At 45.3% G+C, this 27,542-nt stretch overlaps 1 long non-coding RNA gene across 1 annotated transcript; it reads left to right on the top strand.

Moving 5' to 3' along the window:
* Positions 1–9,290: 9,290 nt before the first annotated feature.
* Positions 9,291–25,522, top strand: LOC144162630 (uncharacterized). The gene is made up of 5 exons (XR_013320731.1): positions 9,291–9,517; positions 10,329–10,380; positions 14,291–14,441; positions 22,185–22,277; positions 25,317–25,522. It is a non-coding gene; the product is annotated as an uncharacterized LOC144162630 (long non-coding RNA).
* Positions 25,523–27,542: the final 2,020 nt, after the last annotated feature.

Genomic DNA, 27,542 nt, shown 5'->3' with positions numbered 1-27,542 from the left:
GTAAATGCACCGCAGATTGCCAGGGCACGCAGGCACAACCGGCTGCCTGTATAGATATACTAATGCTTGTCTTATCGCCGGCTCGAGTGAAATCGCGCTGACAGCATCACTTCTCGTCAGGGAGGCTTTTATTGCTTCAGGCACGGCCGGGCTGGAGGAGCGGCGGACGCGCATTTTCGCTCGTTTGCCACTCCTCCATCTCTGCCATGCTTCACGTATGCATTTGCTTGTCCGCGCCGTGAAGAAAATTTGGTCTTCGGCGCGGCACGTTTCGGCTTCGTCATGAATGCCACCACTTTCAATCTGCGTGACTTCCGTGGTTCGCGATTCGTTCGGCGGTGAGTTTCTGGCGCAATATTAGAGAGTTTTAGCTGACCGTTTCAGACGGTCCGCTCTGGTATCGGCGACCCGTTCAGCACAACCGCAGCGTCAGCAGCAGAAACGCTTTTAGCTAAGCGATAGCCGTATCTCCCTCAAAGAGGGGAATCACTGGTAGTGTCTTGTGCGTGTGTAAACCAAAACGTCATCCCAAAGTAAAGATAAGAATTGGTGTTTTGGTCACTCAAATAAAGTAAAATACCATGTTTTGTGCCTTATTTCTCCTATTTATTACAATGTAGTCGCTGACACAGTATAATGGTCCGAAATAATTAAAAAGAGGCCGTTGAACGTTGGAGTATCCAAGACAAGGCAGTCTTTCTCGGCGCTTCGGTCGACGTTTTTCGATTCAGTTCTAAAGCTCGTTGAGGTGTGTGGCACCTTTGCCTATTCGGATGCGCTTTCGCGGTTTGGTCGCTCGTGCCTGAACTGACGAAACGGAGTTCGCCGTAACGCGCTTGCCTCGCGGGGGAGGGGGGACTGGCAGCCTTGTTGGAAATCCGCGCGGTAGCGTAAGCTGCTGCGACGCTCCGCTAAGAGGCCCCCGCCTCTAGGCTAGCGCCGCCGTACAGGGTGCGGACACCCTTTTGAATGGTCCTGTGCCGCCTCAGTTGGGTCAACGTGCTCAACGCGTTGTTCTTTTCATTTCCCATGAGACCCAGCAACACGATACAGATAAGATGATTCCAACTTCGCCAGTAAACCGCGTTGCCGCGATAATTTTAGCGCGGTTTTGATACAATGACTTGCTTCGGCCGCTAGCGAGTGGCCCAAAATGGCGGCGCCAATGTATACGTGTCTCCAGCCTGTAGGGCGGACGCATAAATCGAGGCACCCTACCCGCTAGCGGAGCGAGGCACCACCGTCGCTTCAGCCAACAGCGTCGCCCGTGGCGAACCGCTCGCCAGTGGAATGCCGGTGGCGGTCAGCGCGGCAAAGTCGGGCATGGCTTTCTGCCGTTAGTGGCGATAGCCCGCGAACTCCTGTCACCTAACGTCACCAAGGTTATTACGGATTCACAAGCTGCGTACAAGAACTACAGATCTGGCTGGGTGTCCCTTGCGGCACTAAAACTCCTCGAAAAAGCTACTGCTCCTAAACAAAAAAATCGAATTAGTTTGGGTCCCGGCCCACTCCTCAGGTGAGGGCAACGAATATGCTCATCAACAGGCCCGAGCGCTCGACATCCGGTATCCCGAAGAGGAGGGAAGGGGATGGCAACCCATCACCAGTTACACAGATAAAGTCAAGTATTACAGGGACGGTAGGAAGATATTCCCACACCCCCTCCACTCCTTGACTAGAGCAGAACAAGCGATATATACAGGCAAATCCAGGCAGGCTCCTTTCCCCACCTCTGCCTCCAGAATAAAATGTACCCAGACATACAGAACAGATGCCCCCACTGCATTGCACTAGGCCCCCTCCAGCACGTCATGGGAGAGTGCAACTTCTCCAAACACCACCCCCCACCTATAACCATCAGTAATCCCCCTACTATCCTCACCCTTGACGAGCGATGGGAGATCTTGCTATCCAACCCCGCCCTGCAAGACCAGCTCCACCATAGGGGCCAGGTGGCCCTGGAAGCATGTGGAACCCGTGAAGATGGAACCACTGCATCCGGCGCTTAACGCACACCATTTGACAATTGGCGATGAGATGTTTGAGTGGCGCCCCCTGGCTCTGACGTCGTCTTAGGGACTCTCGCCGCTGTCGTCTTCTACACTTCGCTTGTGAGGGGAAGCAGTACTTGTACTAGAAATCACTCGCATTTCTGCTTTAATGCAATTAAAGCGTATTTCTAATAATTCAGTTATTTTTGCCAGCTTCTAACACCTCTAAATAATTTAGAGCTGTTTCCCCCCCAAGTTCGCAATACACGAGGAGAGAGAGAACAACTTTCGTAAGAGGATCGGTCAGAAGATCGTGGGTGACTCGTCCTTTCTAGCTTATTCGCGAGGTTCAGCGCTCAGAGCTCCTCGATAAGTATTTAAAATGCGTGGGCTTCCCTCCAGTATTTTTGAGATGCTCTTATGAAGACTGAACAGTCTAATGCTACGTACCAAGCAGTGGGCCCATAAACCGGCTGTCTTCTATTTCTCTCATTCTTGCTGACTTGTACCTGATGAATGTTTTTTTTTTTTCTGTACCCAACGCATTAATTTTTCTGCACCGTCACAAACGCGTCATTAGTAGGTTTGTTGATGTTTGGGAGGCTCACAAAGATCGTGTGGATATTTTCTTCAGGCTGCATAACATACATTCCCTTCTTGACAAATTGTCTTTCGTTATGGCTGCGTGCAAGAAGGTGCATACGCAGCGTGCGTTGTTTCTTCATGTGCAAGTACAATGAGAAGGTTTGTGCTGCGCCACCGCGATCACGCCCCAGACAACGTTATCTAGAGTACTCGAAGTCGGCTTTTGTGCTCCAAATTTCTATCGTAACCATCGTTATCATAACGAACTGACTCTCAACCCGAACAATTGGGAAATGCAGGAGAGGAAGGGTCTTTCCCCGCCTTCAGAAAAGCCACAACTGATGATGGTTGGTGCTTAATGGCACAAGGTCAACAAGGGCATAGATCGCCAGAGAAGTTCTGGCGATCTTTTTGATGAGACTGTTAATACTAAAACATGTGTGTAAAAGTAAACGTGACGCAAAACAAAAGTCAATGGAGATGGCTGGTGTATAGGGCAAGGATGATTGCATGTAATATGACAAGAGCTGCAGAAATTTTACCCCAGCTAAAAACTAAGAACACGTTGACTAGAAAACAATGGTTCGTCGGCTAAAAAGTATGATGGGTGCAGTGGAGTGTGTCGTCTGTATAATTCAGGGAAATGTTTGTGTCGTGTTGTGTCAAGTGTCTTGCATGTGATTAGTATGTGGACTATACGGATAGGCCCTTTTCACACCTGCTACACGTGGGTCCCGAAGTTCCAGTGAGCAGGTGGGAGTGCGTCGCATGTGTGTGGCCTATCTGCAGCCTAGCCAGGGCGACTTCAGTGTATCTGTTGTGGGAGTTAGTTGTGTAGCGTCCCAAATGTGGTTTTATTACACGTAGTTTGTTCTCTGTTTGTTTACTCCATTGTAATTTTCATGTGTTACGTACCTGTCGTCTGATGTGTGCCTTTAGGTCGGTGTAAGGTACTGTTGTAATGTCAACTGTAGTCATGAGAGTAGCATCACCAGCCATTTGATCGGCGACCTCATTGCCAGGGATTCCACAGTGCCCTGGTATCCAGCATATAGTTATTTCAAGATTTGAGGCGTATGCAGTCATTAGTTCCTTGAACATAGCATTGATCACATAGTTTTTAGATGACCTTCTTAATGACAGTGCCTGTACAACGCTCAGAGAATCTGTACACGATGGACTTCGAAATTTTATGTTTGATGATGTGGTTTCAAACGAGTAAGATGCCATACGCTTCTGCCGTGTAAATACTGTTAAGAAAATTCATTATTTTGCTAACTCTAAAATTTGGTCCGTGCGCTGCACAAGAGACAGTAGAAGCAGTTCTGGACGCGTCGCTGAAGAATTCTGCGCACCTATACTTGTCCTCCAGGAACAGGAAGTGCTGCAAAATCGCCCTCCTGGGTACCCTATTTTTTTCTACTTGTGAATGACAGGTCAAATTATATGCACGTAGGTGCCATGGTGGAATTAAATTATGGATTGGTGTCTTGTGCGCGTCTGAAAGGGGGACATTGAGTGCAGAAGCCTCCTCCCTAAATCTGAGAGAGAAAGGTAACGATGTAGATGGCCTGTTTAAACAGAGTTGTAAATTTGATGTATCGTTCATGATAGGATTAAAAGGATGGTTGGTGAGACATAGGATCTTAGATGCATACAGCAAGTAAATATACTCCCGCTGATGCCCTAGGCACTATTTGTCACACTCGACATACAGACTCTCGACAGGGCTAGTACGGAAAGCGCCGCATGAGAGGCGAAGGCCAAGATGCAGCACTAGGTCGAGCATTTTAAGGGCTGTTTTTCTCGCTGACCCATACACGACACTGCCGTAGTCAAGCCGAGACCCCACCAAGGCTGTGTAAAAGCGGCGCAGTTGCTTGTCGGCCCTATAAGATTGGTGTGAGAGGACCTGAAGAATGTACATTGTTTTTAAGCATTTGCATTTGAGCAGTTTGATATGAGGAATAAGGAATGTAAGCTTTTCATCGAATAAAATACCTAAAAACTTGTGCTCCTTGTTCACAGCAATCGGCACGTTCTCAAGAGTGATGTCTCGGTCTGGGTGGATCACATGCTTTCTGGAGAACACAACACAAGAGGTTTTTCCGGGATGGAGCTGAAAACCATTCTTGTCAGCCCAGCTGAAAAGTTTGTTCACACCAAGCTTGCCTTGACGTTCGCAGATGAACATATTACATGATTTAAAGGATATCAGTACTTAGTCTACATACATGGAATAAGAGATTGTAGGTGGCAATGCCTTCCCAACAGAGTTCATCTTTACTATGAAGAGAGTGCAGCTCGACACCCCACCTTGAGGGACGCCATTTTCTTGCACGTCAATCCTTGAGAGTTCACCACCGACTCTCACGCAAAATGTTCTCTCCGACAAGTAACTAACAAGGATGTTTAACATGTTAGCCGAGACACCAAGTGACTTCAGGTCGCGAAGAATTCCGTAACGCCAGGCGGTGTCATAGACCTTCTCGATGTCGAAAAACACTGTAAGACAGAACTGTTTATGCAAGAAGGCATCTTTTATATATGATTCAAGTGCGACGAGTTGGTCGTTCGTGGATCGCCCCGCCCTGAAGCCTGCCTGGCAGCTCACGAGAAGACCATTGTACTGAAGAAAGTACATCAGTCTCCTGTTTACCATTTTCTTGAAGAGCTTGCACAGGCAGCTTCTCAGGGCGGTGGGACGGTAACTTGAGGGTGACGAAGGGGCCTTCCATTCATTTAGGAAAGCCACTACAATGGCCTCCCCCCAAGACTTTCGAAGCTGCCCCGAAAGCCATATTTAATTGTATAAACGTAGGAGTGTTAGAAGAGTGTCTGCGTTTAGTATCATTGTATACGTGATGTTGTCTGGGCCTGAAGCTGATGGTTTACAGGTAGTCAGAGCACCCCTCAGTTCATGAAGCGAAACGCGAAGTTATAGGACGTGGTTGATCTGTCATAGTCATGTACCCAGGTAGCACGGAAAGTCCGTTTCTTGACTGGCCAACCTATGGCTGTTCTCCGGAATGCTCGGCAAGAGGCAACAAATTGGCTGCCGTTGATAATAAAATGGACGGTACGAGTCCGGCTGCCGTCACCTCGGAACGTTTTCGGCAGCCAATGCTCATATGTTGGTCGCCTTTCACTGGTTTGCCGTAACCATAGTTTCTCCCCGGCGCGGGTTGCTTATAAATTATCTGGTAAGTCACCCGCCGCCGAGGAATGGTGCTTGCTCCCGCAACATTGATCACAAGACGTGCGGCAAGCTTGCGGCTGCCGAGTACTCTTTTTTTCTTTGAAAGCCGGTCATCAAAAGATGAGCAGCACGTACCCGTCTTCCGAGCGGCCAACCTCTTTTCGCCTGCCGGAGTATAAAAGATGAACGGCTATGATGCCGTAGCCGAGTACTCGTTTTTCCTATGGCAGTTAATGTTCAAAAGTCGACAAGAAAACGTCTGGCTCCCGATCACATTAATCCATTCGGAACCAAATATATTATTCACGCTCCTGCTCTTCGAAAGGTGAACGGCTGATGTCTGTCACAGGTCTAGCACCGCCCCTGCCCAATCACCGGAATTCCGAAGGTCATGCGTGGGCTAGCGCTTAGCCACGGAACACAGTGTGCTGTATATACATGTACACTCATGGACGAATGAATGAAAACACGAAAATATTAAACGGAACGCTCTAGAGGAAAGAATATGAATAGTGAATGCAAAATAATGGCTCGCTATTGGTATATTTGGAAAGACACAGTTTCAATCTTTGTTACTGTTATATAGCGGCGCGATTATTTCACTTGCATGGAAAGAAATCGCGCTATTTGTGTGTTCCGGTTCATATTTTCGTGATCGCGAAATAAATGTCACTTTTTTGGACTAAAGAAGAAGTGCGCGTAAAACAACTCGTGCTTTGCGAGCCTGCATAGACACTGACCGCATTGGTACAGACGCTGACCTCATTGGTATTGCAATTTTTGATACAAGTTAAAAACGTAAGGTTTGTGACGAACCGCGACGCCGAGGGGGTTAAGGATCAATCCTCCGGGAGCACAACGCATATTACCTAGAGTAAAAAAGACCGCCCTTTTGGCGTTCTCCTGGCATTCTTTTTTCCTTGGGACGTCAAAATCACTGTACGCAGAACGTTTGTCAGCAAGTTTCCTTGCTCGTACAAGCGACCTAATACTACTATGCGGAAATATGTATTCTATAGAATCTGTATTTTGGAGCAGTCATCGCGATAGCAGTAATTACATGCAACTGGCCCATGTCGTGCCATCAAGCAACCCTTCTCATTCGCCGTCTGTGTTGATGGAAAGAAGCAAAAATCGTATGTGCTATTGAACGAGCTCCAGGCTTTAGCACCTAAGTAGCAGTCAAGAAATGCACTAACATGGGCCCGAACAGCGGCGAAAGCTCGTGGCTTCCTGGACTGAGAAAAGGCCAGCAGCTATGTGCAAACAAATGTGCCGCTCGGCGGACGCTAAACCGGCTAAAGATGACAGAGATCTATGTACCGATAAGAACTCCCACTAAAAAAATTGCCGAAATTCAGGTTAGAGATAACTTTTTTTTTCACGTGTCAAGAAAACGAGGATTTCACCCACCGAAGCCATAATAGCAGTCTAAATATGAAGGCAACGATTCATTAATTAGACCACGTGGGCATCCTAAATTTTAGTTCCCTCATTGTTTCTGTGGAAGGCGAAGTGGTCCAAATCTTATCTTTACAACCCCTCAGACGTGACCAGTAAGAACGGTGCATAATTTGAGCTTAATTTGTTACAGCCCTGAAAAAAAAAATAAACTGGTACGTAAATTTCTGATTGGTTGATTTATTATTGATTATGTGGCTTAACGAGCCGACGCTATAGATACGCAAGCGACGAGGCGCGCTGTAGTGGAGGGCTCCGGATTAATTTCGGTCACCTGGGGATCTTCAACGTGCGCCGAAATCTCGAACACACGGGCGTTTTCGTTTTTGGCCTCCATCAGAAGTATAGTTGTATAACGGCGTCAGCAATGCATGCACGTTTCAGAAGAGCTAGCTCTTTATATTTGATTTCTAATATTTTTGATTGACAGTATATAACTTCGTTTATACAAAACTAGAGGAACTCGTTCGTTTGGGGTCTATTACCTAATATGCGCAATTGCGGGGTGAGTAAGCTGTCACGCACACACAAAGAGCCACAGCTAGCCGCCGCTGCGGCTACAACTGCCAACCGACCACTACAGAAATGACCCCGTCTGGGCTTCCCGAATGCTGCATGGACCAGTTCCAGTTACTTCAGCATGACCTACGGAAACGTGAGGAAGCCTCAACATCGCTTTCGCCAACGACTACCTGCATGCATAAGACGAGACGAGTATCACCTCTCTGTCACTCTTGTAGTGTTCGTTAGGACATTGAACCTGCCCTGTGTGCTGAAACTCAGCGTTAGCATAGGCTCACAGCATACGACTGCGTCTGCGACAAGGGCTGCGAAGGCCTTGCCTTTCTCCGTGACCGCGCTTTGAGGAAATTCTGTGAACGTTTGCACTGTGTGCGCGTTTGTGCGTCTTTCAGATTTGCGTTTCTAGAGTACTGATAGTGTATGTGCTTTTTTTTTGTGCTGGTGTATGCATTCCTTGTCGTCATTTTCATTCATCAAGCCATCTTGTTTCCAGGCTGACTTCTCCGTATCATAAAGGTATTCCTCCCTCCCAGTTTTCCTCGCAGAAGTTACGAAGAAAACACCCGACAAAAAAATAAATGCTAGTGAATAGTCCTGTGCGAGTACAGTAAAGACTCACATAAACGCTGTACCTTTTACGAGAAGTTATAGATTTACCAACCAAGTGGTTGAAAAAGCGTAAGGCGAGAGACACCTGCGACAAAGATTTCCCTCGGTAATGATTACGCACCCTGAAGTCTGAGATCACACCTTCAAATGATTGATGCAACATCACGGTCTGCAAACGCGCGAGCCGAATGATTCAGGACTCCCGTGCAAGCCTGCGCTGAAGCAGGCCGAACGCCAAATTTTGTCCGAGCTGAAAAGCATTAGAAGGCACACGTGAATTTTCATTTGTCTGGTTATGACCGAGACAAGTCCACGAGACCGCGTATGGCGCAGGGAATCAGAGCCAGAGATAGCGGCAGGTGAAATGGAACATGCCGCCACCCCGATTCAAAGACTTTTACTCGCCATCATCATCCCCGTTCGAGGTTTTTTTAGGGCGCGGCCATGTGCCAAAAATACAGCCTGATTGGCTTAGATCTTCTGGCCAAAACTGGCAGCCAATCGGAAAAGACCGGGAGCAAGAAGGCAGCGATCGGGAAAGTTGCAATCAGGAGCCTATTAAAACTGAAATACTTGTGAACACAAAAAGCAATAATAATTTTTAATGAATGATTCCTTAAAGATTGACAAATTTTGCAATGTTGTGTGATCACTTTGCATGAAAATACAAAGAGTGAACTCTGCTCTTGTGTTCGGCGCTGCAGTCGCTTCCGATCAGGATTCTATTTAAACTGGAATACTTGTGAGCACTGAAAGCAATGACAATTTTCAATAAATATTTCTTTGAAGATTGAAAAATTTGGCAATGTTGTACGATCACTTTGAATTAAAATATATAGTCGTAACTCTGCTCATGTATTTGGCCGTTTCGGCGCTGCGGTCGTTTCCGATGTAATTTTTCCATGGAGTGCTGGCGGCGAGGTCGACCGTGGTTGCGCCATAGAGAAAGAAATTTCTCTATGGTTGCGCATTGTCCGTGTTGTTATTCATGTTTTTTGTGCGATATACCGTCGTAAATTGTGTTCGCCCTTTGTGGATGAAGCCTGCTTCCCACGTTGGAAACACGTGAGGTTAAGGATAAGCTGAAATACAGCGGCAAACGATCGAAGAACGGCGGCGTTTTCCTGTGCCCGGACAAAGAAGTTCGGTAAGTTCTTTTTTGCTGGACCTTTTCTAGCGCGAGTAAGGTTCGGTGCCAGAAACGTGTTATTGGCTTGATTTCTCGTTTCCGCGTCAGTCTCACGCTGTGGTTCGTGCAAGCTAAATGCAATTTGCTGGTGCTGCTCGATATGTCTAGCGTTGCTGACGGACAGGTGGTGGGCGCAGCGGAGGGCCTTAGGAAGCTTCAAATAATTGCCGGTGCTCTTGATAACATCGTGAGGAATCGATGTGTTTTGTTTCGTATGCGGTTGTTATCGCATAAGGTCTATTTCTATATGCGGCCGTGCGGTTTCACCGCGCTTATGTTTTATTTCGATAGCTGTGCCACTTTGAACAAAGCAAAATATCATGTGCGACTGCTTAACTTATCGGACGTAAAACTTCCCTTGAGAAAAATGAAAACCGGAAATAGTTTGAAAAGCTTAACTTGGCAATGAAAGTTTTGATATTTTTTTTATCGTCTTGTTACTGGCTGAAAACCTTCCCTGACCCTTTTTCCCGTTCTCTTTCTTTGGAAACTATTTGTTTTCTTCAAACAGTTTGTAGTTCAGGAGCACCTAGGCGGAGTATATTGCACATTGTTGTAAACGCTATCTACGCTTACATAGCATTGGTTTTAAGCACCTTTCATCAATTCTGTGGTTAGGTCTTTTGACATAACTGTCTTGATAATAAAACAATCATTGAGTGAGTGTTCTTACTTCTCGGAATGTGTAGTGTACTGTGAGCTTTTAACTTTGGCAGGCAACGACGTTTGTGCTTATGTAACTTTTCTTTGCAACCTTTTCATTTAAAAGTGGCTGGAGCTTCAGGACGGGGGCTGTCTGGCAAGATGAAAAGCAATAGCAGGTACGTACTGCATTTATGTGACCGATATAGGAACCCAGAAATAGAAACTGGACCTAGAAGTACGCGTTTGAGTGATGTGGGGCCTTTACAGCAGGAATTATGGCCAGCTAACTTGTGGGAGTTGTTTATTCTTGCATTACCACAGGAATAATAGTAGTAGGTAGCCCTTTCAGCGGTAGGGTGCTCTGCATGTTTAGGACATTTGAATTATGTTGAATGTAGCTTTTTATACAAGCAGAAAGTGAATTCCTGTTTTATATTTCTTTTGCACACAATGTAGTGCCTGTGCAAACCAGCTTTTCTGGGTGAAGAGTCCTTCAACATCTGCTTGAGGCTGGGCAGCTGTTAAGTCATAATGCTTGTAATGTGAGTAAGCACAAGGTCTTGCAGGTGCAGTCCCAGTGCCGCAAGAAGTAATTGGAATGCTGGAGCTGGGGCCAAACTCGGGTCTGTGTAGCTGCACCAGCGGTAACTGACAGCAGGATATCATATATGCATGCATATCGGCCACAATATCCCCTCTATACCTATGGACCCTTCTGTATTACCGTGTCACTGAGCACTATGCATTGGATGTTGGATGCCGCGCCAGTGGAGTGATGGTGCTCTCAGCAGACACTTCTGGCAGCATAGCCTGCATGCTTCCAGTGAATGTGAGCTAGTCAAGCTGAATCTCTTGCAGATACAGGGACGCACTGTTCTTTTCTGTGAATACATACTCCTGACATTTTTTGGCGCTATCTATGCACTGAATTTACATGGCTTCCTTGTCAGTGGTCAGTTAATCAGCCGGCTGTTTTGCGATGGGTTAAGCAAAATAAAAAAAAAATTATGCTGGGTGTGCGTGCAAGGTCCCGAAGTTATTTGTGAACTTGAGTTGTAAGTTGATCTGTCGAATGAATTTCTTTCGCTTTTTTTGCATTCAAGCTCACCCACCCCTTTCTCTGAAATAAGATCATGTCTGCTACTGAGCTGCACTGTTGGTGGCACCTGGAGTGAGGCATCTTTATGCTTCATTTCTTTATGTCGACTGTATACTGTGACTGCTCAAAATGCTGTGAGCACAGTGCTTACATTATGCGCACAGGCTCAGTTGTTGTGTGAGTTCAAATTCATTTCAACCAAATAACCTGCCGCGGTGGCTCAGTGGCAAGGTGTTGCGCTGCAGAGCACAAGGTTGCGGATTCAATTCCCGGCTGCGGCGGCCGCTTTTCTGATGGAGGCGAAAAGCAAAAATGCCCGTGTGTATGAGATTTCAGCACACGTTAAAGATCCTCAGGTGGTCGAAATTAATCCGGAGCCCTCCACTACGGCGCGCCTCATCGCTTGCGTTGCGTCGGCGCGTTAAACCCTACAATCAATCATTTCAACCAAATAGATTTTTGTCGAAGCAAAACGAACCGTTGTGCTTTCTTTGCCATATTTTGTTTATTCTTGCTCATTAATTAAAAATTTTTTTTTTCATCTATATAAAATGGCTTTAGTGCCTCTAAATGTGTGCAGACAAAAGTTTACATGCTGGGTTCTGTTTTTAAATGAGGCATAGCCACATGCTACTCAAGATCATGAGTGCGCTTTCTCAAATCATAAGAATTGACGATTTAGATTCTTTCAGTGACCGCACATGTTGATGGGGTGGTAATTCTGGCGAGGCATCAACCGCCTGGTCATCATATTGAACATATATTTGGCTAGATAGTGTGCGAAGGATGTGAAAAAAACAAATTGTACCAAAACAATGTAAATTAGGTGCAGTCAAAAGTTTGGTTCTTTGCACTATAGGGTAATGTTAGTACCTAAGCAGCATTTACTGTATTCGCAAGTTTGAGACACTGACAGCATAATGCACCCACAGCTAGGCTCAGTGGCTAAGGTGTGGTGCTGAGCCCATATGTGCAGGTTTGATCTTGGCCGCGGTGGCTGCTTTTCTGATGGAGGCGAAAAGCGAAAACACCCTTGTCTCGAGATTCAGCATAAGTTAAAGTTTCCCAGGTGCTCAAAATTAATCTTGAGCCCTCCACTACTGCATGCCTCATAGCCCATGTGCAGCTTGAGCGTGTTAAACCCTGCAATCAGTCAATCCGACGGCGTAACGTAATCACGTGATTTTTATCAGAGCCTTTTGGTGGGATGAGGGGGCAAATGTTGATAGCCCTGGCAAATAAAATGCATCAATGGTACGGATGGGTAGATGATGATTGATTGATTGTGGGGTTTAACGCGTTGACGCAACGCCGGCGATTAGGCGCGCCGTAGTGAAGGGCTCCGGATTAATTTTGGCCACCTGGGGATCTTTAACGTGCGCCGAAATCTCGTACACGTGCGCGTTTTTGCTTTTCGCCTCCATCAGAAAAGCGGCCGCAGCAGCCGGGAATCGAACCTGCAACCTCGTGCTCAGCAGCGCAATGCCTTAGCCACTGCGGCAGGTACATCCGGATGTGTAGGTTTACCTAAAGTAGCCCATGCTGGCTTGTGCTCCTGCATGGTCTACTATAGGTAGATATTGGGGCAGCAAGGCAGTGCTCCCTAATGATTTGGCCGCAACCCCCCTGTGTACCAAGCAGGGGTACCTGAAACTGTCCATCATTTTTTAATACCTCAAAAGCTTCTCTCATTGATGATCGGGCACAAATAAGATTTCATTTTGTTGTTGGTTATAGTCTTGCTCTTCTGATCAAGATCGGTCTAAAAAAAGCACAGAGAACATAGTGTATGCTAATTTTGAATTTTGCCCTTCCAATAATAATGCCAAAGACAACCACGTACCGTGTTTACTGAATTGTAATGTGACCACGATTGTAGTGTGAGGGGTGACTTCATCGCATCCAGAAAGAAAAATTAAAACCACTAAAGTAACTCAAGGGGTAACTTTCTGTCGTGCCAAAAAAAAAATAGAAGAGCCGCCAAAGTACTCACGTGAGGCCAGTGGAATTATGGAAAAGCACATTTATTTTTCAAACACTTGGGCTAGGCGCCCACCTTTGACACTTATAACTTCGCAGGAAGCCCATCTGTCGAGCGATATCACTTGTTTTGAGCTGTATCAGCTCAACACTGACCGCCAAAAGGCGGTTACACTGTTTGGTGACAAAATCAGCAACACCCTTTTGTAATTCGACGTGGCAGCTGTAGCAAGGCCCTCGGAAACTTTTTGGGCAGGGGTCTCATGTAAAAAGGCGCTCCCGCAGCAGCTGCCATCCACAGACGGTCGATGTTGACTCTTCGGGAAGCTGCCGAATTCCCGATTTCTTGAGCCATTAAAATAGCATGGGTCATACTGAGTGCAACACGTTGCCGTAACAAGGGGAGCTGAAGAGGTGTTGATGAAACACTTGAGGGCAATAAAAGTTACCTATGCCTCAATACAAAAGTACGGCGCAAAAACAAAGAAGAAACGTTGCGCACGCTGTCAACCACCACAGAAAAAAAGCAAGGAAACGGAAAAAGTCGGTCTTAGCTTGTAGTGGACCCGAACAACTCTGACACATCTTGCTGACATAGATTGCGAAATGGTCAAAACTGTAGCCATTGATGACAATTGGGTGCATCATTGCAATTTTAGGCAACTTCAGTTGCGGTGTTAGATTGTAACGCGTGGGTTGACTTCAGGTTGCAAAAAGAAAACGTGTTATAATCGACTAAATACAGTAACATTCGTATTTGTATTTAACTATTTAAATTGAATTTAAGAAATGAATGATATTTGTTCACCTCCTCTATTGTTTTGATCAGCATACTTGATCATGACAGCATCATGTGACGTTTTCAGACTGCCTAGAGATGGATGAACTCATGTTGCTCATGGCAATTTGCTGAAGCACTGATTGAAATTTTGAAAAACTAGGGAAATTTTGACGCATCAGTTTGGTAGGCGCCCTGACTATAGACCCCAATTTTCCAACCTTCTCAGGGTGGCGCCATTTGCCCGGGATTGGTGTGGAGCTGTGCAGGCATTTCCCGGGGGACAGCGGGAGCAGCCACGGCCCCAGCCACATGCCACCAGCTGCATTGGACTGCGTATCGTATGGCTGATTCGGACACCTAATCTGATTTGAAAATTGGTAAGTTCAGATTCAACAGTTTGCAACCCACAGTATAACAGTGTAGTAGAAAGTGGGTTAAAGGCGAGTGAAAGCTAGTTGCATGCGAGGATTGCGTATGCTGTACACAGGCTGCAAAGTGGACCATGCTGTGCATGGTTCTCACCGAAATCGCGGTTTGTGGAGCTATATTTCTCTGTGCCACACTTTTTCCAGTCAATTGCTGCACCCGACTCCTGTACCCTACGAATTAGCTGTGCGTCTCACCGTCCCTGCAGAGCTGAGCTGTAGCACTAGAAAAGGGTTGAATTTTGTTTGTTTCTCGTCTATAAAATGAACACTGCTAACCTGTAGGGAACAAAAATTAGCGATAGATAATGGGATTGGAATCAATAACTGGGCTCTAAAAACAGCGTACGACAGCGCGTATTGTTGCAAAGGTGCTACATTCAAATATGTTCAATTGGGCGTGATAATCTATTGGCGGAAGCACTCGGGGACCCCCAAAATCTTAGTTATGGTTTTTAATGCAAAACGATCTTGTGTTTGTTATTTTTTTATGTGCTCAACAACTGTGCAGTGACGCTCGAACAAGCAGCCTTTGCACATTTTCACTCAAGGCATGCCGACCTGCATGCTGGAGGAAAAGAAAAGTAAAAATGTGGGTACAGCTGTTATATTCAAGAGGACTGCCATGACAAAATATACCACTCAGAGGCCATGAATCTGATAAGACAACATGCGACACGGTGCATTTGCAGCCTGTGCACAGCATGGGCAAACCCGCCGTGCAGTTAGTTCTCACTCACCATGAGTGCGCTCTCTAGTGCACTGTTAAGCTGTAGGGTGCTGACTCATTGAATAAAATTGTACTTGCCAAAAAACCTTGGTGCTGAGACAAATCGTCTGGAATGCAATTGAGTAAGCACTGTTTGATGGTAATGGCACTATCTAAGCTCATCGGTGCTTTATTTTTAGAAAGTTCATAGCATTATCGAAAACCATGAAAGATGCAGCTTCTCGCACAAGTTCACGATGTGTGCTCTGAAATCGAGTCTGCGCTTAAAAACTTCCTTACTTGGGGGCAGCTGGATGAAACATAAATTATAATCATACAAAGAACTAAATATTCCCAATGTAAATTTGACATAAATTCGTCTTTATTGTCTTTTAAGCAGCATTTAGTTATGCTTCCTCAGAAACTTCACTGCAGCAACCAAGCACAAGTTCAGAAGTTCTTGTACTGTATAGACAAGGCTTGCTCAGTTTTTTTTAGTATCCTGTGCAAGTTTCTAACCTCTGTTGTTGGCTAGAAGCTTACTGTGTTAATAACTGTGGAATAGAACAAGCTGACAATGTTCCTGTCAGTGCTGCGGCACTCGCTCAAGAGGCAGCTGCTTTTTTGCCATTCACTATGCCGATGTGGAAAAAGCCATCTGTGCATTTCTCCTGGCAGGTCCCTGGAGACAGGGGTGCCTGAAGTAATGAATGAGTGCTGAGGTAGATAACGTTAAGCAATTATCACAACACAGACCTCAATCAAGGGCTTCTAAGATGTCGAGGTAGGTATCGGTTTGTAAAGGTCCAGTTAAGATAGTAGGAAATTGTAGTGCATTTTCTTGCACGAAAGGAAAAAAGTATTTTTAGATGTGATGACATTTCTCAGAAGATTTTGCTCTAGGAGCTTGTAGGTATTTTGCTTGCACACGGTGGTGCGTGCATGCTTCCCAGCTTTGGGCTAGTGCATGGGCCGCCGCTATCCTGTAAGCACCGCAGCAAAGACGTGAATATTGTCGACTTTGTTTTTTTTTTTCCCCTTGTGAACACAGTACACTGCTAACCTTTAAATGGAGGTTGCAAACCTTCCTTAGAAAGCTAATATAAAAAAAGAAACATTCGAGGAAGCCGTTTCTGCAGTACAAATAAACCGCTGTTTTGAAAGCAGTAAAGATGATGCCGAGTGAAACACTGCGGCAAATAGTTTGTTCTTTGCAAAACAGTATTTCTGGTAGAAAAGTTCAGAATGCAGCCTGGCTGTAATTTTAGAGCAGTCGTAGTTATTAAGAAAGAAGCTGTGGCTTTCTACAGTGCTGTAAACCTCTTATAAATAAGTCGTCAGTGAGCTTGGAAAGTTCTGTATGGCTAAACAGTGAGTAGTCAAATGCATTCACACATTTTGTTTTGAAGAAAATAGTTTTTCTACCTTTAGTTGCAAGACAACCGCTGGTGGCTTTACTGAGCAACTACTGATGCCCCCTCCTCACCCCCCCCCCCCCCTACACACATACGCACCTTTTTTGGCATCTTTCTTTGTCAACTCCGACTGCACACTGCAATTTCTGTGGCTGCAGAGCTCGTGCGAGCGTACCGAGTTTGTTCCCTGCCATTTCCGTGGCCTCAACAATATTGGGGCAGCAGAGTTTTACAATCTAGGCAACTGACCATTCATAGCCGTAGTGCAAAAAAATTGGGCCTGTTTTCTTATTGTGTGTGCTTTTTTTTTTTTTTTTGAGGTTCAACACTGCAAGGACACCTATGCGCAGAATTTTTTTGCGGTGTGTGCTTCTTGCAATATCCTCGCTTTATTACACAAGACTAAAGAGGAAATGCGGTACTATGCCGTAATTGAGACAACTGAAATAAAGCCAATGGTATGTAGGCTGTAAAAAGTGCAATAATGTAAGTACAAGGTCCAGGTTTTGTATTTTCATGATAGAAGCATTCCTTTCCCGTCATTCGCACAAACATTTTTACTCAGTGGCTGCTATGAGGCTTTTTGATCTTAGTGATTATTCGAATAAATGCTAATGTACTGCAGCACGGCTGAGATGCACTGCTTTAATTTGATAAAGTTACAGGGGGGGAAATGTAGTATGATGCTTAATAATGACAGAACTGTATCAGTAAGTGTTCTCAAAATACACATTTCATAGGCTTTGTTTTTCCAAATGAGAGATTGAAATGGCCTATTTTAACACACACTTCAGTTGGTTATGTAATGAGTAAAACTCGCCTGATAGTTTCCCACAGTGGACTGGGACACTTATACCCTAGTTACACGGGCACAGTTACCCCGCTAACCATGGTTAACGCAATCTGAGCTTGGCCACCTCAGTTCGGTTACGCTAACCCGCAGTTGCTGCTGCCGCAGTGTTCAAAAATCACACAAGTCAGTTTGCACACAAGTGGCGGCGCATCAGCGTAGGCGAAAAAAATCACCTGGCGTTCGCAGAAGACGAAGGCCTCAAATAGCGGGAGCCCCCGAAGCTGCCCCCAAGAGGAGCTTGTGCTCTTTGCGTCGCTCTCGCAGTCGGCACGACCGCGCGTGAGCAGCAGCTCGTTTCCCGGTCCACCCGATCAACTATGAGAAAAGCCTAAATTTGTAAATTCCGCTGATCGTTTGCCAAAAAAAATAGACAAAGCAGGCAATCATGAAGCGTTTTCAGCGCTCAGAAACGATCCGTGCGCATGTCGGCCGTTCCTGCAAACATGCCGGCGTGTCTGTCCGCACGGCACTGAAAGCGGCTCGAACCAGCCCAGACCACGGCAGCAACAGCTTGTCGCCCCTCTTCGAAATCAATCTGATCGCGGAAAAGAAGTTCCACATGCGACAAAGTGGATATTATAAAGGTTAAAAATTGTGCTATGTGTTGTAATTCGCAGTTGTAGAGATAGCGCCGGTCAAGTATCGACCGCGATCCCAAGTTCCCAACACCAAACCGACCCGAGAACAAGCCGGTCCCGAGCTGATGGGGAAGCCCCTTTTTCGCCGTGCGCGAGTGCATCGCGTTTGGGTCTGAAGCAACTGTTTAATGATATTTTTTGTCTACACTGTTTCGCCTTTGGTTTTTATCGTGAGGTTAAAAGTTTGTTACTTTATTTTTGTTACGCTCGCAACCAAGTGACCGCTGTCGACACACTTGGAATTTCCCATGTAACAGCCAAAACCGCAGTTTGCGATTACCGCAGTTAAAATTTAGTAACCACCGTTAAACGCAACTACAGTTACTTCCGCCATATAACTAGGGTATTAATCTCAATTAAGGGATGGTGTGGGGACAACCAAAATATTTGAATATTAAAACAGTTGTTTTGACTTTTTGCTAGGACTTCTAGGGCTCCATGTCAAAATTAACAATATTTTCTAATGATAAGATGACGGACAAACAGCTGCAATGCAGTTGCATAAGGAGAGCAGCATAAAATGAAAGAAAGCTGTTTTGCAAATGGTAGGATGTTGCACCATTCTTTGGATGGCTCTTCAATTGCATGGCAGCTTTTAAAGTTGAAAGAATTTTCAGCAAATGTAAATCATGCCTGGCATTCCCTTGGAACTCCCTGAGGGTTCAGGTGAGCTTCAATTGCCTGCTTCTACTCAGAGTGAGCACCTAAAGCAAGAACGAACACCATGGCTATATCATTTTGCACTTAAAACACTGATAAGCTCTGCAAGGTTGTTTGATCAGCAATTCCAAAGATTTGGTTTCATCACAATGGTGAGGAATCTAGTTTGCTGACTGCCCATTTTTTTGCTGCTGCCTTCCAGTGTGTCACAGGGCCCTTGCCACATTATAGTGTGGGGAATAGTGAAAACTTCAATCCTCCCCTTAAAGGAGTGCTGGCACAAAATTTCAAAGCACAGATGACTACATAAAAAGCTTTCTTTTTAAATAGAGATACCCCTCAGGAAGGTTAACCTGTAAGTGTTCGGAAGAACATATTTCAAGTCAATTTTAATATGTGCAATATGTGCATGCTCGAAAAAGTTAAGGATGGATTTCCTTTCGACATCGAGATCAGTGTGATGCCATGTGTGCCTCTCCTCAAACTGCCTATGTCAGGGCTCCCATGACGTATCCAAGGTGGCCTACTCTGCCTGATCCTTCTGAGAATACGCAGATCCTTCAGTGATGGTGCCAGTGTTTTCTATTGAACACAATTGTCGAGAGCCATAAGCTACAGCCCAGTCTTTAAAAAAATGTCTGCTGTCGTCTTGGGTGAAAAGGAAGGAAATGCTCAAAACAGGCGACACAAAAGACGAAGAAATAAGTAGAAACAACAGCACTTGTGTTTTTTCTCATTTCTTTGTCTGATCTATCTCGCCCATTTTGCAGTCTCGTCTTTTTCAACTTAGAATCAACTTGGCCTAGCCTCAACCCTAGCAAGTCTTCATGGGCCCTTCATTGAAATTACGAAGGGTTTAATGGGTTTGTATGCTCGCGTGATGCATACAAAGGAGAGATCTTACTTATTTTCATTCACTTCGAATTGAACAAGCAGTGACAGGTTAAAAAATTTCAACTTTTGCTGAATAGCAGGGGTCAGCAAGCTTTTAAGGCGGAGAGCCGGGTTTAACTCTTTCGCTACCGCGCCTATCAAAATTGATCAATTTGATCGATACTTTTGGGAGCGCCTTTTCATAGCGTTCCAGGCGTTTCTCGAACAAGTAAAGCTGTTCGGAGTTAGACCAGAAAATGGCCTTTCAAAATCAGTTTCGTTTTTATTTTTGCTACGGAAACGGGATTTTTGACATGCTTTTGAATCACCTGGGTGTGGAGAAGGGGCGTGGTCATCGCGCGTCACTGCTACTAACGAAGAATGCGTGCAACTCGTAATTACTCTGCACCAGCAGTTGTTTTTTGCTATCAGGGCGTGAATGGGGAACTAGCAAACGATTTTCAATCGTCAGGTTCACGCTCTGACAGTAATAATCCCAGAAATCGGTTGAAAATGTCAAGCAGTGCCTGGTTGCATAGCTACTTTATGATTTTAGGCAGTTTTATTGCCTTTGCGCACGTTGTTCTAAGTACTGTGGGAGTTCTACTTACCCCAGGACCATTCGCAAACAGTTTACAACAGTTTCGGTTTTGTTTCTGCATCGCGAAATTCATATTTAGCGCTACTACGCAGTTACCCAACTTCAACGCTACCTGCCATGGCGCCTGGAGCGTCCGCGACTGATCCTCGAACAGAGCACGGCGCTCCTGATTTCCCCCCCCCTAACCCGATTTCTGCGATAAGAACTTCAGATGAAAGTCAAAAGATCACACCCAGTCGCCAGATATTTGTTCCGCCGAGGACAGCGCTTCAAACCGGTCTTTCACTGCCAGCTGTTCGACTTCCAGTTTCGTTTCCATGCGAGGGTATATCCCGGTGTCTAATGTTGCTGCTTAGTTGAACTGTCTATTTGGATGGAGTCTCCGATAACGATAAGTTTTTGTACTGTTTCATTTAAAAAATGTTAGGTGGCGCTGCAATAGAGGAGTCTCGTTGTGCTGATCTTTTTCATCGCGCAACTGCTACTCGGCCAAAGATCGCAGGGCACGATTCTAGCTCATCGTACCTCATTTTTGCGAGCAAGGCTACAATTTCGAGTAAGAAAATGATAATGAAGCTCAGCTTTATGTTTTGAGAGATAACTGACCGTGAACGACAACAAGCATCAGCCACGGCGTTCCGTTTTCAACTTCATGCATGTTTTTTCTGCATCGCGTGCTAGTCCCAAATATTGTGCTCGCTGTAAATGAAAAGTCAGCCATTGACATGATGTTTTTACGTTATGTGGGTGCAAATTGGTGCCTCTGATAAGGACAAACCGCCAGGTTTATTCCAGGAAACCACCCGAAATTGCACATTTTGAATTGGAGGTTGGGCTTCACCGCATGACATGAGCACCGTGCATGCTAACATTTTTTTTTTATATCTGACAAACTGTTCCGCGCAAGTCGACATTTTTTCTAGGGCGTGTTTTTGAAATGTTTCCCTACAAAATGTATATTCTATTTTTTTTTTCTACTACCGGTGGTTTGATAAACACAACTCCTTTTTTATCATTTTTTTCGACAACTTGACAAAAATTTTGATTTTGATATTTTTTTTTCACAACTATGATATATAAAAACCTTTAAAAAAACTGGTGTTATTGGAAAGGCCATTAAATAATCTGCATTTTGTGTTCCTGCAATTAGTGCCTAACCAATTTTTTAGCAGGAAAAAAATGTTTTCTTGGACCCCTAAAATTAGTCAATTTTCCGGCGGTAGCGAAAGAGTTAATGCAATGGACACGGAGGGGGCCGGAGGGCACATTGGTTGGGAGGGGAGGGGGGCTTTGCAGGCAAATAAATTTTGGGGAGGAAATTGAAAGCAGTGTACAAAACTAGAATAGCAATCATTATCATGTTTATTTCCAGCACGAATGTCACGAGCTTTCATGCCAGTTGAGGTCAAAACTGCCATGTTGGCCTTCAGGTAGAAAGTGACAGAGGAGAAGGGGTCTACCATTGTGCCGGGGGCCACATAATACTGCCCCATGGGCTGCGGGTTGCCAACCCCTGATTTATAGCATTTTCGTATATCGTCTGAACATGAAGCACTGGACAACCTAAGGTTGTCAGTTCTAGATGCTTTCATTTGTGACAGAGATGGGTGGCATCTAGGAAACTTTCTGGGTGTTGCGAACAACTCAAGGCAGGTTTTCGTGAGAAGATTGACAAGCATGCTCTCATTACGTTGCAACACTTGTGGGAGGGAACCCCTGTGTCAGAGGACCTGTTTACAGACTAATTTCCTGGTGCTAACAAATTCCAAAATTTTTATGGCTGCTGCAAAGATCTTAAGAAAGAATTGTTTTTACAATTTTGTAACAGTTTGTGACCCCGCTCAAGCATTCAAAATGCTTGCCCGGTTTTCTATTTGTTTTGGTTGCTTGTCCATTTTTCATTTTCAAAGTACCGTAAATTATGTGTGGTCTTGTTTTTTTTTCAGTGCCTGGCATGAGCTCCTTACTACTGATCCTGCCACAAACGCTGTGGATGAGAGTGGACGAAATATGTGCGTTACTGCTGCTATTCTCACAAGGTTTGTGGGATTTCTGCATCTTAAAATCGAGGATATTGACATGCAGTTTATTAGGCTTTAGATAATACCTGCTGTTAATAGTTACTGGTGGGTTTTTTAGCATAGCTGTGGAGCACAGTGTGATTGCTTTGTGTTTTAGGTTATTTCATCCCTTCTATCAAGCTTAGAAAGACGTGTTTGGCGAGTTGGTGCATCTTAACGATACTTGAACTTGGCGCGAAATATTGACAATCACAGAAAGTAGCTGGTGAGAACAGGCAATGACTAGCAACTAACTTTTAGGCAGCGTAAGAACACATAATTGCAGGCCACAGTTACGTGGCTCCACTTGCATGCAAAAAAAAATTGTGATAAGGAAAGTTCACAGCCTAATAAATACGCTCTTTCATATGAAGACCCGTTGAAATGTCACTGACACAATCGAATCCGTTCTTTCCTATGTGGTAAGCTTCCTGTATCTCACTGCACCTGGACAATTTTCACTTGCTTTTTAAAGGAGCCATGAAGACAAAATACAAGTTGGGTTTATTAAAAAGACTGCTTAGTCCCGATAACAATGATACTAATATCATCGCAATCTTCGAACAAATAACAGAGATATTAAAGAAAATGTTCGAAGCAGTCGCGACCCCCTAGCCAATTTCCCACAACTTTTCTATGACGTCACGGAACCTTGTTTGTGCGATTGGCGGCCACCTAACGGACCTGTCGCGACGACACATGACTGGACGTCTGTACTGGGGCCTCTAGTTCCATTTCACCGCATCACTTGAATGCTAACGTGCAGTTAACGCACTGAAAATTATGTTTTATTGTTGGCCCGTATGACGTCATTCTTGCTCATAACACGTCACTGTGGCGCAAAATTTGAAAGTTTTTAAATACTTATTGCTTTTTTTCGTTAAATAAACATCTTTTGTGGCTCTAATGGAGCTGAGTGAGATTATGAATCCTAGTTCTTTCAAATTAAACGAAGTTGTATTTTCTCTTCATGGCTCCTTTAAGAGCGTCATGTATGCGCTATGGATGGGGTTATGCCCACTTGTGCAGTTCTCAACTGAGAGGTTATGTTCATGTTCACGCAGTCGCACGTTCACACACCTTCCAGTGTGCCCAATTCAGACTTTTCCACATGAAAGAGGTATCTCATCAGCAATGTCCCTACACAGCATCTTGCGTAGGCATTGGTGGGCTTTTTCTCGCACCCTTGCCTATCGAAGGGACCCGTAGCACTTTCCCTCGACTACTCGTAATGTATTTTGGGGTAAAGTCTATCGCCCCAGCAATCACCTCCTACAAGAATCATGAAAATATGTTCGCTATGATGGAAGGTACGTGCGATGCAAGATCGCACATAATCATTCCCTCTCAACTCATTGCGCAGGGTGCTCTTTAAACCTTTAATTAAGGCAACGCCCCAATTGCCTATATAAGACATTTTGCAGGAAAGTGGAATCTTTCTATCACTCATGATTAAAATTCAATTGCTAGTCCGTCAAATCTCATTTTGTCTGCTTCCTTTTTGTGTGTGTGGATTTGTCCCTCGTGAATTTCTTGAGCAGAGCACATTTCTTTCAGGTACTTTTTGGGCACTACATCTGTTCTTTGTGTCGTGCAGAGATAGATGCAAAAAAAAATGCCAAGATCCGTGTAGAAATAAAAAAGTTGTTTAATTTTAAATTTAAAAATACAAGCAAATAGAGCACTGCCCTCTTCTCGAAAACTGGAAATCCGCTGCTCACTTTCTCACTGACCCCGATGTCATATGGCGGGACAAATGAGGGCGGCAAAAAATACGTCCTGGAAGTTTTAAGCCCATGGTGGCCTGACCTGGGAAGCTCTTTCCGCGCTTCTTGACGCTGTCGTTCAGTGGTACCGTGCCGGCAAGTAGGAGAGGACAAGCAGCCACACGAGACCAGCAAAGTGACGTGCCTGCCGCTGCGTCGATGGGTGTTGCTATGCCTCTTTGTCTGAACTCTGTACCATCTTTACCTCTCTTTAATTTAGTGTGAAGCCATGTTCAGCGCTGCCTTGCTATTGAGGTTTCATGTGAACGTCACTTGTGGGTTCAAAGAAAGGTTAAAGAAACAGCTGCATATTCTGGTAAAAAAAACCTTATAGAACGCTCACAGCAAAAAAAAAAAAAAAAACGCGGGATTACAACCACTGACTGGCAAAACAGTACTCCAGCTTCTTACCTCTCGACCATATACACAAGCTGTGAGGCTTGCAAAAATTGAGCACAGAGCTATATAGTCAACAAATATTGCCAGGCGTGTCTGTTTCTTGTCATGTTTGAGAAATTCTGGCAGTGAGAATGGTTGTGTCTCACGCACCAATCTTGCAGACAACCCCCATCTTGCTAATACTAGAAGCAATATAGCTAGAGCTTCCATATTTACCTCATGACAAGCATCACGCGATCGCAATCTCTACGACGCAAGCAAAGGTAGCGAAGTACAGAATGTGCCACTAGAATTATAGCTGTCTCCAAGAGATAATAGCTTGCCAACAAAAACAGTTTGGTTCAATTTGTCTCAAGGCAGCCAATCACTGCTAGAGAAAAAAAATGTTGCTATTTTTTAGTGAACGGAACAGCATTTCCCAGTGCTAAAACATGTCCCCAGACTTAGAGACGGACTGATAACCTGGGAGCTGCCGCCCACTTTTGCTATGCTCCCTGACCACGCCTCCTCTACCATCGATTCCAATATCTGCTGTGAATAGACATCAGCATACGGCGCGCGAAGGAACGAGTTCGCGTGTATTTTGGCGATGCGCGCTGACGCCAGGCGATGTCAACAGTGGTGCATCGTAACACGCCATGGAAAGGCACACGTGCTCGAAGCGGAGCCATAGGCTCTCTGTTACTGTCTCTATCGATTTTTGTATTCTTGTTAAACCTCATAATGTTAAACCTTGTTAAACCTTTGTTAAACCTCATAATCAATCAATTGAATTTTTGTTTCAGGAAGGGCATTGTGGATATTTTTACAGTGTAGTATATTACTTATTTGTCTGTTTTCAATTTTCTTTCAGTGTCAATACAGCCCAGGTACCCCAACGCAAACAAGGTGTCTGTGGCAGGTGTTATTAAGAAATGGCTATACTCCGCCGGTGACCGGGATGGCGGCCCCACGAAGCGGAAGACACTGGACAGTATGAACTGAGCAAAATAAATTAAGTCAAAAAACCTAATCACCACAGGCTTTGTAAATCATTACATTTGTCCCTGAAAAGGGCAAACAGTGCTCTTTAAAAGGGCACAAATGCTTATGCATGCAGTACGAACTTACAGCATGTCCCGTTTTTAGGAACCCATGTGCGCAATTCGAGCTGCTGGGGTTGGACAGCCGGGATGTAAATGGCAGAATGTCTACTATGGTTGAACGGCTAGTATATACCTAAAGTTGAACAGCCAGGCACCAGAATATGTTCAAGAGCCGCTTACCAGGAGAAGCTGACTGGCCGTACTTCGGCAAAAGCTTATGAGGCATTGATTAGACTCATTTCAACGGCCGACCATCGGCATAAGGTCAACAGCTGACCTCCTGCAAAAGTTAAACAGCCGGCCTCGGGCAAAGGTTCATCAGCCAGCCATCGGCAAAAGTTAACGGCTGATCTGCGGCAAAGCTGTACGGCCGGAGACTGTTGTGGACCCCTCTGCAATGAATTGGTAAAAGGAGAGTGGCCATTGGGTGTACAGCAGTTAACTTTAAACACACGGCAGAGGCCCACTTTTGAGTGCGCGCTTTACACTTTGACTGGAGAAAGGCCGGGCAGAAATTACCCGGCTGAAGTTCTTAGGGTGATTATAAGCCGTACAGGCTTGTGCTGCTTGGGTAAAGGCTTCTTTTCGGCCGACATTTTGTGTTTCATGAAAGTGTTTGTGTAGTGTGCTGAAACGGACACGTGTTGGAAGTGTTGTGCGAGTGTGTTAGCCTAGTCTTCCAGTGTGTCCCCTGTTGCACTAACCAGGGCAGACTGTGTGTCTGTTGTCCTTTTAGTTTGCGCATTCGTGTCCAGACTTTGTGAGTGTCGGTGTATGAGTTTATGGATGTGACGAATGAGCGCCAATTCTCTTGTTCTGCCTCACGGCGCACACGTTTTCCCATCGCCTTTGCCCTTTTGAACAATAAAAGCGTGGGGACTGGGCTTTTCGGCCGCGTCGAGGATGTGCGCCGTGAGTAGTTGGGAAGCTTCTTCAATGTGTAGGTGTCTTATGGTTGTGTAGTGTAGTTTGGATGTCTCTGTAAATGTATTACAGTTAGCTCTTGCTTCATTGAACCTATTCTGGGAAGATGGACCGCATGGGTCCTTACCTGTGGGGAAGTGGTCACTGCCGTATGGGTCAGTGCCCACACCCCACTCGAGACAAGGAAAGAGAACTGCGGAGCCAATAGCCAAGTCAAGAAATGAGTGTGTTGTGTCCGATGTTATGGTATGTGGGCTGTTTCTTGTTTAAATGGAATGCTTCAGTGGATGTTAAAAACTTCTTTATCAGACGACCACGAGCACTCGTTCCGGAGGAGCCCCAAAGAGAGTTGTGCGCATTAAGGTCGCCTGTGTGGATGTATGGTTCGGGTAGCTGGTCAACCAGCGCATCGAAGTCAGAGCTCGAAAGTGCTAAACTGGGAGGAATGTAAATGACGCATACCGTTATCAACCTATTAAATATTATGCGAATTGCTACAGCCTCAAGGACAGTGTTCAGAGGGATAGGGTGGCATGCTAGGGATTTCCTGGCGATGTTTGCCCCACCACCCGAAGGGTGTGTGCAGCCATCCCTACCCTTTGTGAATAACGTATAAATATTTAAGAAATTCGTGTGATTAGAATTTAAATGTGTTTCTTGGACACGCATTACACTTGACTGATATGCATGCAGGACCTCGTATACATCGTCAAAATTAATAAGAAGGCCTCTGTAGTTCCATTGAACAGTATTTTCTCTGCCCATTATGATGTGTTAGAGCTACTGGTGTGTGTCTATTTACGTAAGGTCTTTCGAGGCTTGAACTCTTGGGAGGGTTTTTTTTACCTTCTCTGGAGGTTTAGATGGAGGGAGGATCCGCTCCTTTAGCTGCGAAGCAGACAGGAAAGGTCCCACATCCATGATCCATCTTATCATCACATTTGGAAGGGGTACCCGGCGGACCAGACCCCCCGGACTTGGCACCCTTTCCGGTGCCCTTCCTTCGAGCCGCTACCACAGAGGACATCAGGAGCGCCCCGGGTGGCACAGGCGGTGCGGCGGGGGTGGGA

Source organism: Haemaphysalis longicornis, unplaced genomic scaffold, assembly GCF_048455015.1.
Source record: "Haemaphysalis longicornis isolate Haplotype H1 unplaced genomic scaffold, Haemaphysalis longicornis Haplotype H1 scaffold_12, whole genome shotgun sequence".
Classification (NCBI taxonomy): domain Eukaryota; kingdom Metazoa; phylum Arthropoda; class Arachnida; order Ixodida; family Ixodidae; genus Haemaphysalis; species Haemaphysalis longicornis.
The sequence above is the reverse complement of the archived record's forward strand: the minus strand, read 5'-3'. Positions and strand labels throughout refer to the sequence as shown.